Consider the following 15,882-nt stretch of genomic DNA (forward strand, 5'->3'; position numbering starts at 1 on the left):
CACAGGGACGATAGCACGTCGACTCAGCCATTTTTGCTAGCGCTGCAACTTTTGTTCTTCCTTAGCTAATGAATAGGTAATGGGTGTGTATTTCAAGCACAAAAAACAAAATACCTCTGATATAACGAACACCATTGCGCAGAAAGATTAGTTCTTTATAACGAAGTTCGTTATAACAGAAATGCATTCACAGAAGCATCAAGTCTTGACTGGCAGGTGGCCCATGCCTGTATGCAGGTACGAGTGCCCTTGCCTTGCACTTGGTTAGCAAAATGCGCCCCTTCAACTTAGACATGGTTCGCTACAAAGCCTGGAGCCGTCAGATGAGAAAACAGACCTTATCGCAAAAACTGTACAGTGCAGAAAAGTGCACTTGAAAGTAGGCGAGTTTACCCACTGGTGCGTCTGGACAACCAAGCTACAAACCGTCGTATTTCAGTCTTTCAAGACAATCCAAGTATGTAAATCGAAGAGAAAACTCCAAGGAATCCAATGCAGCAAGCGCGATCGCGGCACGATGCTGCGTTCCCGAGATGCGAAGCCTGCAAGATACGTCACGGCACTTTGCATTTCTACACGCGAGTCAAACGCTCCAGACCTGGGGTTTCCCCCTTTTCAAGCGATCTACGATCTCGGCAACAGGCTCAGACGTCTTGGAAGCTCTCTGCATCTTCACGAAAAAAATTGGGCGTCCTGGGATAATGGAGATGGAATTGGCGAGCGATTTTCGTGTGACGGCGCAAGTCTAGCGCTGAAGCGATGTCTGCAGCTTGATGCGCTGGAGCTGTGCTTTATTTGCTATCGGATTTGGGCCCAACGGGTTGCTTGTCGCCAGAGCTTTCCAGAAAGCCCAAGTTTGTGGAAATCGGTCAAAGGAAACAGAAAATATTATCCAAAGTAGGTGAAACAATTGTTGGTATTGCACCCAAAATTGAGGTGCAATTTGTAATGGTCTCCTACTGTCGAGGCTATAACTTTGCTTTCCCTGGTCCAAATCAACTCTAGTTTTCTGCATACGATTCCTGGTGCTCCTGGCAATCAGATAGTACCACAAACAAAAATATGACTTTTTTGTGATAAGGTCTGTTTTCTCATCTGACGGCTTTTTACTGTCTGGTTACTGTCTGGTCTTAGGGTCAAATAATAAAATATGGGTTCAAACTGGGACATGGTCAGCAGTTCGCTATAATGAATGATCACAAAATAATCGCTGAACTGTATAAAGTGGAGTAGACTGTAGAAACCAAGCGGCCTGTTCCAGATAACCAACAACGCACCACGCGTGCTTATACACTGTACCACCTGCCCATGTCCCGACTATGTTGTCGTCCTCCAGGAGTAGGTGCACCAGGCTCACGTACATGTACATGTACCATCACTGCATCAGCATTGAAATGCATGTATTATCTTTCGACACCATCGCATTTGTCTATTTGTCGGTTGGTTGCTGGTTGGTCGGTTTTTTGTTTTGTTGGTTGATTGATGCACTCAGCGCGTTAACGGAACGACATGTTTTATGTTCTTACCAAAGACTACTTGGAAGTACCCCAAATGGGATTAGCGTTATGCATTGAATTGGCTGAGCAAACTGAGAAGCAGCGCGTCCAGTACACAGTCACTATTCAGGCTCTACAAATTCAGGCTCTACCATAATGTGAACTGTCGGCATGTCGTTTGTGGGCTGGGAAAATCCCATGACTGTACAAGAGGCTAATAGTGACCGTCGAATAATCTCAGGACACTGCAAGCTGTGTTTATGGCAGTATTAAAGAGCTCTGACTTCGATGCTTTGGGGCGGTATGCTTTGTCATTCATTAGACTTCATTGCCATGCACCGGTTCGGCCAATAACTCCGAGTTCCGCTGCTGACGAGATCTAACAAGTGAACAGTTTGAAACAGCTGGCTGCACGGAGATTGGGTACAGGTATACCTTCATGGATACCTTCATGTAAGATTAAATGTGCCCTCATTATCACACACACACACACGCGTCGAGTGGACCCCGGACGTTGTTCTGCTGATAATAGTCAGGTATGTAATTAACGTTGTACTGAATTAATCTCTGAAGAGAATGGAGGAGAAGGGAACAGGTACATAGTGGCGGTGTGTTTGTCATCTGTGCATGCGGCAAGAGGTGCACTTCATTCACCGCCGTGGTGTCAATGTTAAACATAGTTTGTACAATGTGTACTTGCAGTTTGCTGTTAGGTCGCGAAACCAGGAACAGCATGCATGCACTACAGTACAGACAAGTACTACGATTTTAGTTTGACAGCATAAAAGGTGATGGAACACCGTGTTCGGAAACAAGTGTCCCTTACTAGAGCCATCCATGGTTTGTAGAGCCCCGGTCTTGCGACCATCTGAACGTAAGGCCGGGTGTTAGACCCGGTTCTGACCCTCATTATACTAGGGGAGTTAGTACTATAGGGGGAGTTATGAGGGTCAGAACTGGGTCTAACACCCATACGGATCAGATAGTCGCTAGGGACTGGCGGATTCTGCTCGAAAAGGTGGCAGATTCTGCTCGAAAAGCAGTGAAATTGGCAGAACCATACAAACCTTATGGCGGGCAATTCCTCGAATTCTGCTCCATTTCTTTATCCACATACCAAACATGCATGAAACTTACCCGAAAAAGTACCGAATTCTGCCAATTTTTCATGTATTATCCCAGTTCTGCACTAGGGGTGTGCGGATAATGCTCGAAAAGGTGGCAGATTCTGCTCGAAAAGCAGTGAAATTGGCAGAACCATACAAACCTTATGGCGGGCAATTCCTCGAATTCTGCTCCATTTCTTTATCCACATACCAAACATGCATGAAACTTACCCGAAAAAGTACCGAATTCTGCCAATTTTTCATGTATTATCCCAGTTCTGCACTAGGGGTGTGCGGATAATGCTCGAAAAGGTGGCAGATTCTGCTCGAAAAGCAGTGAAATTGGCAGAACCATACAAACCTTATAGCGGGCAATTCCTTGAATTCTGCTCCATTTCTTTATCCACATACCAAACATGCATGAAACTTACCCGAAAAAGTACCGAATTCTGCCAATTTTTCATGTATTTTCCCAGTTCTGCACTAGGGGTGTGCGGATAATGCTCGAAAAGGTGGCAGATTCTACTCGAAAAGCAGTGAAATTGGCAGAACCATACAGCCTTTATGGCGGGCAATTCCTTGAATTCTGCTCCATTTCTTTATCCACATACCAAACATGCATGAAACTTACCCGAAAAAGTACCGAAATCTGCCAATTTTTCTGCCGGCATTACCCCATATGCATATTCTGCACGCTTACAGTCATAATGTTCAAGTGCAGAGCTCTGCCCTAGACGGTATGTCTTTATCTCTTTCTTTGCTCACCTATTGCTCATCACTTCTTTTACTGATTTGGTATTAAGGAAAGTTTGGAAACTCCCTCGATAGGCGACAGCCTTTGGGGAATCCTTCAAAAACAATACTGAAAACATTTACAAAATTACAAGGTTCATCTAATGCAGTCCCAGACAAGTACTACAGTACAGTACATTGTAGTAGCAATGAACCTGCAATGAAACTGTCTCTCCGACTACCGGTACTCGCCGACCTGCTAGGTGTTTTAGCGGAGTTCGGTTTGCATGGTTTGATCCACCACCAGGAGAAGTAGACAGGTGATCGGATGTGGCAAGGATTTTACAACATCAGGACTAGGGGTATAGCCAGCAGCTAATACTAAGACTATGTACCGGTAAGATGGATGGACTGTTTTTTGTAACTCGGATGGTGAGCCAATTTTAAAATTATTGTGAACAGAAGAAGGACAAAATGTTTATTACATAAACTTGAGCCTCCCAAGTTGGGTGGTCTGTTGCTTTGCGTCGTCGACTTGTAGTAAGGCCGGTATGTCCAATAGTCTTACTAGTTTCGTCATCATCCAGTAACTTTCGGCATTCTTTGTTGCCGTGATGCGTAGCTCGTACTCTTCTTCGTTTCGCTTTCTTTCCCCTCTTGGACCTTTCCGAACCTGAGCCTTCCAAGTTGGAAGGTTGTTGGTTTGCGCCTTGGAGAAGTGTTGGAGCTAGGTGTCAGGTGGCCGAATGTCTCAGTACTCCTTGTCAGTTTTGTGCCATTTTGTCGCACTGGCTGACTGTACAAGATCTGGTTACGTTGGTGGACAGTTAGAACTGTTTATTATTATTTATTTTTACTGGGAACACAGCCCTACAAAGAGACATGTGGAGACAAACACAACACAAGACACAGGGGATGTATGGACTGTACGGGTTCAGGAAGAGATGAGGCCACTTGACAGATCGCGAGACGCCGACTGCCAAGTGCCATCAAGATGTTGGGAACCGTCGACTGGAAGGTATCTCCAACCGATGCCGTGGTGAAACGCTGCATCCACGTCACTTAACGTCCATAATACCGTAAGCAATTGTGATACCGATACCAAGCTGTGTCCATGGAGCTATGAAGCCGAGACCTCTGGTCGGCGGAGCTTAATGGGCCCCACCACCACACTCCAACATTCACCCCAGTGTCTGGAGATATGTGGATTTTGTAGAAAAAAAGAAAGAAAAAAGCACGTACAGGTACCTGGTCCTTTCTCGATTTACAAAAATCAAAGTCGAATCTTACCGGTCAGGTGGATTTTCAGCTATAGTCAGAAGGTAGCTGATCCCAGTCGTTGGAGCTCACGCTTCCTGCTGACTGACCTGACACTTGACTAATAATTCACGATTGCCATGTGGAGCACACGAGAAGCACGTCGAACCATCCACTTAGAAAACCTGGAAGAAAGCACGGCTGCTGCTGCTCAATACACAGTGTATATTTTATTAAAACGGATTCACCCCTGATCACGTGAGCTTTGAGTAGGCACAAGAAACGTTTTCTACAACAGCATTGCATTATTATTATAGTACTGCCAGAACCAACGAATAGTAGACAATGTAGGGTTACCAGTGACGCTCCGTTTCCAGCGCGACAAACACCTCGAAGGCGCTCGGTAGCAGAAGAGCCATGTCGCACATGCCATGCATGGGGTTGTGAGAACAGACACTGAGGGGCCATTGACCATTCGCAACGCTGTCACCTCCAACCATCTTGTCGCATTCCGGCGCAAGTGACAACAATGCGGAGTATTAAAGATGTTGCGACATCGGCGGTAATATTACACTGGAACAAAACCGCTGGCATCACCATTGCTCTCTGAAGATTACCCGAATACAGTGACTTTTTTATGTACCGGTAGTCATGAAACTAGGACTAACAACACAAATGTAGCCTTCTTCCAGTGCAAACGTGTGACATTTTGCCCTGCGCTCGTGGTATTGAGCACCTTTGCAATTATTATGGTAGCAACTAAGCCTGCGCTGGCTTCATCCATGCGCCGCGATACCATAGAGCCATGGCAGCAGGAAGACGTTTGCGCTAACAACAACATTCACCTTGAGGCTTGAGTCTTGACCACACGCTGCCCTGTTTTCTGCTGCTAAAATAATTTATCATGACTGTAGAGTCTAGACCTCCAGTGACGTCATTTGTGTGGGTGTGGATCATGCAAGGAAGGTGTATACAGCCTACAGCCTAGGTCCGACTCATACTGTCATATATGCATAGTCCGCCGATTTTATGTCGGAGTCGGTGTCGGAGCATCGGCCGAAAAATAATATTATTGGCCTACTTGTGAGTGTGGTGTGGACCTGAGGCAGTAGCAGAGTTTACAGAGAACTAACGACGTTACTTCCGACACGATCACAATGCATGTCTGAGTACACCAGGGGCCAGAGTGCAGTCAAGGTTCAGTACTGTATACAGTAGTAGATCTACTGTAGTAGTTTTTTTGTAGGCACGAGACACAGACTCTTCTTCAGTACTGCACAATGTCCGTGTGAGCGTCTGTTGCACTTCATCTTCAGTTCACACCTTTCTCGCCAGACATTTGCTATCACACGTCTGCTCGTCCTATTGATTGTTGCTACAGTATTATAGTACTAGTTATTAGTCATGTATCACATGTAGCACACCCTGTGTGCAACATGTAACACACGTTTTGCACTTCGTCGCTACTCCAGTACACTTGCTTGCCGTGTTGCCGCCATTGCGAAGCCCAACCACGGCATCCAACTAACTTCCAAGGAAAAGAGTCCGAAGGCTCTATGAATCTTTCTCTTGTACTTGTAGCGTTCCCTCCCGCTCAGAAAAGAGTAGCGGGATGCCATTGTTACGTCTGTTTCGAAGTAGGCAACCTGACCCAATTTCATGGCTTTCAAAGTGTTCTTGGGACCTGTGGTAAAATTTCGACATGCGATGGCGTTGGCGAATGGGCCGTGAAAGGTGAAGAATGTTGCAAAGAAACTGTTTAGTGCGTCGAGCTTGCGTTATGAGCTATAGAAACTGACTACAAACAGAGGTATTGTCATTGTAGTCGTCGTTAGGCAAGAGAGTAAAGCAAAGTCTTGGCTTGAGCCTTGAGGCGTGGAGCGGTTTGCTTGATGCTATTATCCCGTATACCTGGTATACTCACCCGTACCGTAACCTCCGGAGGCTAGGCAGTCATGACAAAAAAAAACCACGGTGATGGCGGAACACCTGCCCTTTGCGCGTCCAGGCTCTCGCTCTTCTGGACGAAGCCCTGAAAGATCTGCATACCCCTCGTTTGATAAGAGGAGGTCTACTGATCTCGCTGATTGGAAATAGCCCATCTTTCGTGAACGCGAAGCTGAAATGCCGTTCTGTTTCAGCTGTACCAACGACATCGCCCCCACATCTGTCAAGCTCCCTACTTCTTATGCTATCTCGTACGGGATACGGTATACGGGAGGTGTGTATGATGTTTGGTTATGCGATTCCCGTACAGCGAGCAAGCGCGGCGCAGCCTTCGCGAGCTCGGTCGCCGTTCAGTTCCAGTAATTCCCGTTTGCAGGTACACGCACGACGACGACCATCGTCACCCCCAAGGCCAGAACTTCGTTGAAGAAAGTAACTTTTCGTTACTCGGCCAGCACAGCACAGCACAGCACAGCACAACACAGAACAGAACAGAACAGCAAATCAACGTCGATCCGCCACTACAAGACAACCTCACAGGTGAGAGCACTATTTTGATTATGTTCCTGTTCGTTGCCCCTCTCCCTCTGACTGCGTGAATTTAATGTATGCCACTACATGTACACTCTCCAAACGGTCTCTGGGTTACACGAATCACAAAAAGAAAAAGAGATACTAAAATTATTCGAATTCCTGAAGATGGGCCTTGCCCGAAAATTCGAATAATTTTAATATCTCTTTTTCTTTTAGTGATTGGTGTAACCCAGAGACCGTTTGGAGAGTGTTGTGAAGATGTATGGATATAGTGGATGGCTACAGTGGAGTCTTCGCATTTTGCGATACATGTCATGTAACAGACATATTGTCTACATTAAATTACAGGGGAAGTTAAGGCTAAAATCAATTTTTACCAGTTGTAGTCTTCGGGGTGCTGAGTTGAATGGTCTTGGTCCGAGGAAGCTGAAACGCTCCCTTCCTTCTTTATTCCCAATCGAACTCGCGCACTTCCACCGAAACTGTGAGACTGCGCCCTACTAGATGGGGATATTCAATTGGCTGTCTTGACATGCCACGAGGTGCAGAAATAAATAAATAAATAAATATGTATGCAAAATCTCACTAAAAGCGCCATGTCGTTCTTATAAAAGCACACATGACCGCGATTGGCCCATATGTTGTAGTCTTTTGGACGCTGAATCGACTGGTTTTGGTCCGAAAAGGCTGTGATGTAGCGTTCGGACCTTATTCCCAATCGAACATGGCTGGACAAGCGGTCACGTGCTCGTGCGTACGCCAGTCACGTGGTCGCCGTGCCTGTAGGCTACTACTTACAGCATGTTTGGGCGAGTTTCTGTCACTCGAGTTGAACCTTTGAACCTTTGAGTTGAACCTTGGTGTGAAATTTATCGCCTGCTGGCGCGGTGATCAGGTGACTGGTGTACGCAGGAGCACGTGACCGCTTGTTCAACCATGTTTGATTGGGAATAAGGGCCAAACGCTGCATCGCACCCTCTTCGGACCAAAACCAGTCGACTTTTTTTTTGCCCCAGGGGCACTAGTCGTGGCAAGTACCGTAGGCATGGCAAAAACCACACACAGGATGAGCTTCCCAGGCCTCACCATCACTGCGGTTTCTGTGTTGCCTTCTCTATACATACACATGCAGTACACTGTATAATTATAATTATGCACATTCACATGTCTGAAGGTTTGTGGTTTTTAATATTAAAAAAAAACCCAGAGCAAGATGACGGTGTCGCTGTAGAGGCAGTGTTGTGACCACCCCAGAAAATGCTTCTTTGGTTACTGCAGTTCTCCGGAGCTGTCAGAGTGGAGCTGTTGTTTTCCAAATGAGCAAGTAGTTTTTTGGTATTGAGGAGAGCATAAAGACACATACATTATATTATGCAGGTGCACGAAGTTCATTTTTTGTTTTTTTGTCATCCATTTCAGGTTGGAAAGCGCTAAGCGAGCTCTTTGTAAAGAAATGCTGAGCTGTGATATGTCACGTTTCAACATTGGGATCTTTCACAAGGAGACAATTTGCAGTGATTTGAAAATGAAACAAGAAAAGAAAGCACAGCAAGAAAGGCGACTGGGTACGAGCGAGCATGGGAAAGTCCCTAAACGGATCAGACGGGCAGAGAATGCGGGCGTTAGCGGTACCAAAGTATGGGTGGGCAGTGCACTTGACGTATGCAGAGTTCAGGCACAGTGTTTGATGTGTTCAAGGGGGGTTCCGGGGGCCTTCCCTGGGAAAATGTTCAAAAAAATTAAGCAAAATCCTGCATTTTGAGCGAAAAAGGGGGGTTCCGGGCACCCAGGAACCCATACGGGGCACGGCACGCGCCTGGTGTGAAAATGTACTAAGAGACTGAGCGAGCTTTCGCAAATGCTAACTTTTGTTGACTCTCTACGCATAACCATACATTCATTTCCCACATGGACATCACTGCTGTCTCTGGCAGATCGTGAAGGCAGAAAATCAGCAGCGGCTTGTGCGTCCAGTTCAGTAGGGCGTGAGAGCAAGCTTGGAAAATGCCTCTACGACCCACACCAATAAATAATTATGCCTTGCTGGCTTCCATTTTCCATCCACAGCTCTACGCCGTCAGACTTTGTTCATGTGCGACTGAGCTACAGTGGTCTAGCAGAAGACCGACATGCAAAAAAACGTTTTTAAACTTTTTTGAAAAAAGAAAAAGGAACCTGACGATGACTGCTAGCATCCGGACTAACCTAGCGGAAAATGCAGCGCCTTACGGCTGGGGGAGGGGAATGCTCACACTTTCACAACCCATGGCGAAAGAGTCAATCCGCCTCACTGGCCTAACCCGAGTACCCCATGTGCCTGGCCACAAGTTCCCAGTGGACTATGAATAGCATCATGGCTAGAGAAAATATCCTCAGGCTGATCCCTGGGTAGTGCTGCTGGGCGCAATATCCTCAGGCTGATCCCTGGGTAGTGCTGCTGGGCGCATCATGAAGCCACCTGTGCTTTTACCAAGAGTACATACCCCCCCCCCCCCCCAAGAGTGTGCAACTCGACTATGGTTGCTGTCCCGACAGAATTCCAAGTTCACGTCATTTTTGTGATGCAATGCGCACTGTAACTGTTACACAGAATATCAGACGAATCCGTGACCTGTGGTGGACCAAAGCCCATCTGATGCTGTACATGTTATTGCAAAGAAAAACGTGTGACGCTTGACACCCGTACACATGTTGTAAATTTACTGGTGCAAGGAGCATTGCATCGTAAATAATGACGTCAACTTGAAATTCTGTCGGGACAGCAGGGTATGTGGGAGTTGCACACTCTTGGGGGGTTATGAACTCTTGCTTTTACCCGGCCGCGGCCACTCACAGTGACTTCCGAGTCCAGTTACTGAAGGTAGGAATAGGACATTTTTAGCAAACAAGCAGTGCAGTGCTACCAGTTGGAAACATTGTCGGTGTGGGCTTCACATGTACTGGAACTGAATGTCGGGTCATTGAATTTCCTCAATACACGAACTCTGTGCATGTTAGGGCTGATCTGTCGCATCACCTGTTTGGTTACTATTAGGAGCGAGTTGTGAATCGTTGCACCTGAATTCAAGTTTCTTTATCTCTCCCTCTGTCTGTCTCTGTCTCTCTGTCTCTCTGTCTCTCTGTCTCTCTGTCTCTCTCTGTCTCTCTCTGTCTCTCTCTCTGCCTCTCTCTGTCTCTCTCTCTCTCTGTCTCTGTCTCTGTCTCTGTCTCTCTCTCTCTCTCTCTCTCTCTCTCTCTCTCTCTCTCTCTCTCTCTCTCTCTCTTCTCTCTCTCTGTCTCTGTCTCTCTCTCTGTCTCTGTCTCTGTCTCTGTCTCTGTCTCTGTCTCTGTCTCTGTCTCTCTCTCTGTCTCTCTCTCTCTCTCTCTCTCTCTCTCTCTCTCTCTCTCTCTCTCTCTCTCTCTCTCTCTCTCTCTCTCTCTCTCTCTCTCTCTCTCTCTCTCTTTGTAATATATATTTTAGTGACTATAGTGACTTCAGCCACATATTCAGCAAGACCCTCTTTCACTCACGAAGGTAGAGATCCTATTCAAACCAATTTTTTCGCCATACTTCCACATCAAGTGAGTGCGGACGAAATCATCAAGAAATCCGAAAGACCGCTCTATCAGATCTGAACCGAACACAAAGGTAATTCTGATTATATTTTTGGTGATTGTTGTGTAGGGGTCAAAGGGGTGTTCCGGGTACCCGGGTACCCGACCGTTAATCTCTGGTACCGTTAGTAAAAGGGTACCCGTTTGGATTTCGATGATCCAGTCAGTACGGAACGACACTGCTAGGATTGCGCATTCCAGGCGGGAGTCAATTATTTACAACTCCACGCTGGATGTCTGCATTGTTGTTGCATTTGTGAACCTAGTAGATCTACCTCCGCAACTATCAGACACAAATCAATTTGCGAATCATAATGTGATATCAAAATTCAACCTGAGAACAGTTAAATTTATATCATGATTTATGTAAAAATTGCGCAAAAATTAAACATGGCGGCCAAAGGGTACCCGTTAACCCGCTCGTTAAGAAAATTACCGGGTCGTTAGTTAAAGGTACACCCGTTTGACCCCTATTGTTGTGTGACGTTAGCGGCGGTGACAAAGAGAAACGTGTCACCTTTTGTATTGGAACATGCACAGTTAACCCACACTCCTTGGTAATCGAGATTCCTACGCCAACAGCTGAATATTGGATGATATTTTAAGGCAATTGTCATCATTGGACTCTATGCACCAACTGCTCTATTCGTTTCGAATGAATATGGTCATCGCTGCTCCCAAAGATTCCAATTGTAAAAAGTTCAAAGTAAAAGGACAATTATGGAAACGAGTTAAGAGTAACTCTCCACCACTGTCATTATACAGTCAGAAAGTGCAACAACTACAGTCCATTTCAAAACTATAGACGCGTACCTAGGCAAAAACCGTTATGCCAGCATCTATACCACATAAAATCTGTGATCACTTTGTGCATAAATTTTTCCAAATTGGGCGTCTGTTATCCAATCCTTTAGAAACTATATGAGAGTAATTGTGGAGCGATCCTGAGCAATATTCCGAAAACTATTCTCAAAAAGTTCCAGCCAAATTTGAAATATTTCAAAAACCCTACGCGTCTATAGTTTTGAAATGCACTGTAGGCACAAAACTCTTAACTCGTTTCCATATGTCCTTTTTCCTTTCTACATTTATAATTGGCTCAATACCCGAGTTGGAAAAAAGTTCATTCACATTAAAATCTTCTGATTTATGTAGACACACTACGCCACTACTAACAGTCCTATGTAGAGTCATTTGAACAACAAAGAAAAATGAGGCTAAACCTGTTAGCAATGGAAACTGCATTCAAGATACCAGAGCCTTAGCAATTATATTCCCCTGGGATGCAGACAAGCACACACACACCGCTGGTAAAAATGATCCTGTTGTTGAATTTAGCTGAAAATGCCAATGAGAAAGCAAGTGGATATTCTAGTTTGACGGAGTGGAAATCAATGGTGGAGAATTGGAATACTTACACACTATAATAATTATTACTTTTCCAGTGCATTATAATGAAATATCTGCCCCAGCATTCACACTCGCAGTTGCTACAAACATCCACACCCACTCACCCCCCCCCCCCCCGTCACGCACACACACTAGCACACACACACACGCACACACACTAGCACACACGCACACACACACTAGCACACACACACTAGCACACACGCACGCACACACACACACTCACGCACGCACACACACACAGCCTTCCCAAATGCCAAAGAGAATTCACTTGGAAGCAGTAAACCTTAAGCAAACCAATCGTGATACGAAAGCACAGCTATTACCCCAGGAAAGAGTTACGCAATGTTGGCAGCGTGCTGCATGCAACCCTGAGTGCATAATCGCCTACTCTTGGCGTCATGCAGTCTTGATATCTGCTGATATCTGGGGCGCTGATTTTGGAGTCTCTCTGGAACATGCGTCTGGACACCCTGATGCTCAAGATTGGTGTAGGCAATGTTAGTTGAAAATCCCAAGAAAACCTGACTGGGCTGCACATTCAATTTAGTTTTGCTTTGATTCGAAGTATTTCTGACATGTTCAAGGGTCACGCAAATGGCTGTTCAGGCTGTGATACTGAATATCTGCATTAATGTACCTCATAGCAGCTTGCTGATGAAAGGGTTATTGCTCGCATGGAGATGGTTTCCACTGCACATCAGAATCAAACGGCAAGTTGCTCGTCTTCTCAAGAACTCTCTCAGAACACGGTGCAATGCACGCACAAGAAGCGCCTTGTGCACGAAGGCAAAAGGAGAGTGCACTTAGTGGCATATGGCGTCACAGCTGCAGCTCACATCGATTGCGTGATCGTGGCATATGGCATCACAGCTGCAGCTCACATCGATTGCGTGATCGAGCGCAGACGAGGCATAAAGAAAAAGACAAAATAAGAAAACAGAAGAGTGTAGGAAGAGTGTGTTGCTCCCTACATTGGAGCTCATGGTTTTCCTGCTGACTTGATTTCTTACTTGACTGACTCACAACTGCCATCCAGAGCACACGAGAAGTCCATCGAACCGTCCACTCGGCAAACCTGACTCGCGCTGCTATCTGGTGTTCACGAGGTGTTTGTCACACTGGAAACGGAGCGCTGGAAACAGAGCGTCTCTGGAAGTTTGTATCCCTGGTGATGTTTGTGCCTGGAGAGCATTATATAAGTGGTGCTCTTCAGGCACAATCTTCCTCAGCCTACTCAAGCTCAACTGATGATGGGTGAATTCCCCGAAACACTGTGTATTGAGCAGAGAGTGGTGCTTTCTTGCGGGTTGCCGAGTGGACGGTTCGATGGACTTTTGTGTGCTCTGGATGGCAGTCGTGAGTCAGTCAAGTGAGAATTCAAGTCGGCAGGAAAACCGCGAGCTCCCATGTAGGGAAGAACACACTCTTCTCCTACTATCGCTGAAGTCGCTGCACCAACCTCTTCTTCCCATTAGAAAAGAGTGAAGTGAATTTTAATCGCAGTGCGAAGCTTTGAAAGTAAATAAACATTGAGAGAAGGAAAGTTGTGCAAGTACGACACTGCGGAATAATGGCAATCACAAATAGAACTAGAAGCTGGATAACTCACAGCATAGACCGAGCAAGCGCGTGGCCTGGATTACAGATCTCGTAAGTAAGGCAATACAGAATGCAATAAATTAATCGAACGAACAATCAATGCAACTTCAAACTGCACACTCATGTCATTGTTCTGCAACTCCTCAGGCATTGTAGCGGCAATAAATAGTCCTTGAGACAAACGCTGCACAAATCATCAACCACACACTGCGACAGAAAATCGCAGGCTCCAAATGCATAAACAATACAAACAATATCCGAATGCATGTAGTAGGCTGACTCGGCACTGACTGAGAACAGCACTGCAATAACCGTATTAATGCACACACTGCATGACACACGAACGCACAGAGAGCACATGGAATGCACAGAGAGCACACAGAGAACACACAGGGAATGCACAGGGAATGCACAGAAAACACACAGACCACACACCACTGCATGCCGTCTTCCGAATATTTATTAGTGGTCTCCAATTTCAGGGGGGAGTTTTTGTTCATAGTGGAAGCTCCTGCTCTTGCTGTTTTGCTTAACCGTATTTTTCCGAATGTAAGTCGCACCTTTTTACACTGAACTTCAAGGGCAAAGAAGGGTGTGCGACTTACGGTCGAGTGTGATTACCTACTTATGTGAATGTATTGAAGCAACTTGCCAAGGCTCAGACCTGAAAATGGGTTGCGACTTAACATTAAGTGGGACTTATCACTTTAGGAAACTTCACTTCTCAACTCAAAGCGGTCTCTTCACTGCGGTTCAAATTAAAATTAAGATTTACATTACACCAAGTTTTCGGGCCTGGCTTATCGTCGGGTAAATGATTAAAGAGAAGTGTTCATGACGGATTTTGCAGCTCACGAGAGCAAGAGGGTTAGTTCTTGTTATAAATCTCTATTGATACGAAAGTCAGTTGATTTGGCTATCAATCCCTCGCTCTATATCTGTTTCTTTCATTATAAATACAGTTCACGGGCTAACACAGCTACAGCAACCATGTCTGGAGCTTATGGAAGCGGACATCCCAATAACTCGGTGAGTTTAAATGTACTTACAGTCCATCCATTGGAAACTGGCTCCCTAACTTTTTGGTGTCTCTCTCACATAGTTGTAGATATCGTGAAAACAACAGTACATCCTGCATTGTGCTACCCGTGCAATTACTCCTTGCCACATTTGAGGCCAGAAAAGTCCAAGAACAGGGAAATAGAAATTCAGCCAGGTTTTACAAAATTAGGACAGGTGTGCCATGGCAAAATGTATGGAGAAGCAGATCCAAAACCCAGATTTTTGAGATTGAAAGTGGGTTTTTGATCCTCAGTTCGGCCCAAATCCGACTTTCAAAAGCCAGCGGGCCAGTTTCCGATGAATGGACTGGAGGGCATTCATTTCTTTTCTGGTATACCACGCCAGACGTTCGTTCCTCGATCGAAAGACCCTTGACGTTGTTGCATTTATCACAAATTGAATATCTAGGAAGGGAGTTATTCATTATTATTTGCCTGGCGAAGTGGTCGGTAGCACCAGGCTGGTCGCTAGTCACGGTGGTTTTTAGTCACAGGTTTTACTGTATTACTGTAGTGTAATACTCATAGCGTTCTCATTCTATAGAAATTTGGAAAATGCAAATTAGTATTCTTGCTGTGAACTGGCGTTGCATTCATACGGAAATTTGCCAACTCAAATCAATAATACTGCCAAAAGGAGGACTATATTTTAGCTGTAAGATTTCCTATTTGTAGATCTGCATAAGGATAATGTCACAACGATCATTCTAGTGCAAGCAATGAGAAGAAACAAAGGATTGGTTCAGAACTGTTTCTTGGTACGATCATAAGTGAATATACGCAACCATGATTGGGGACTACTTCAAACAAATCTTATTATGTGCAGAAAGGATTTGCTCCGAATGTCGGAGCTCGCGCTTCCTGCCAACTGACTTGACATTTGACTGACTCGCGACTGCATCTGGCACCTTCGGAACCTTCCACTCGGCAAACCTGCAAGAAAGCACCACTCCCTGCTCAATACACAGTTTTTCAGGGACTTCAACTTTCATCAGTTGAGCTTGAGTACTGTAAAAGCCATAATGAAGTGCTAACTCTAACGAGTTAACGATGAGAAATCTGTCGTCAAAATAGAAATCGTTATACAGAATTGATACATATACTGCCGTATTGAGCGCTGAGAATGAGTGAGAATAGTAACCT

This window comes from Sycon ciliatum, chromosome 13 (genome assembly GCF_964019385.1).
Source record: "Sycon ciliatum chromosome 13, ocSycCili1.1, whole genome shotgun sequence".
Taxonomy (NCBI): Eukaryota; Metazoa; Porifera; class Calcarea; order Leucosolenida; family Sycettidae; genus Sycon; species Sycon ciliatum.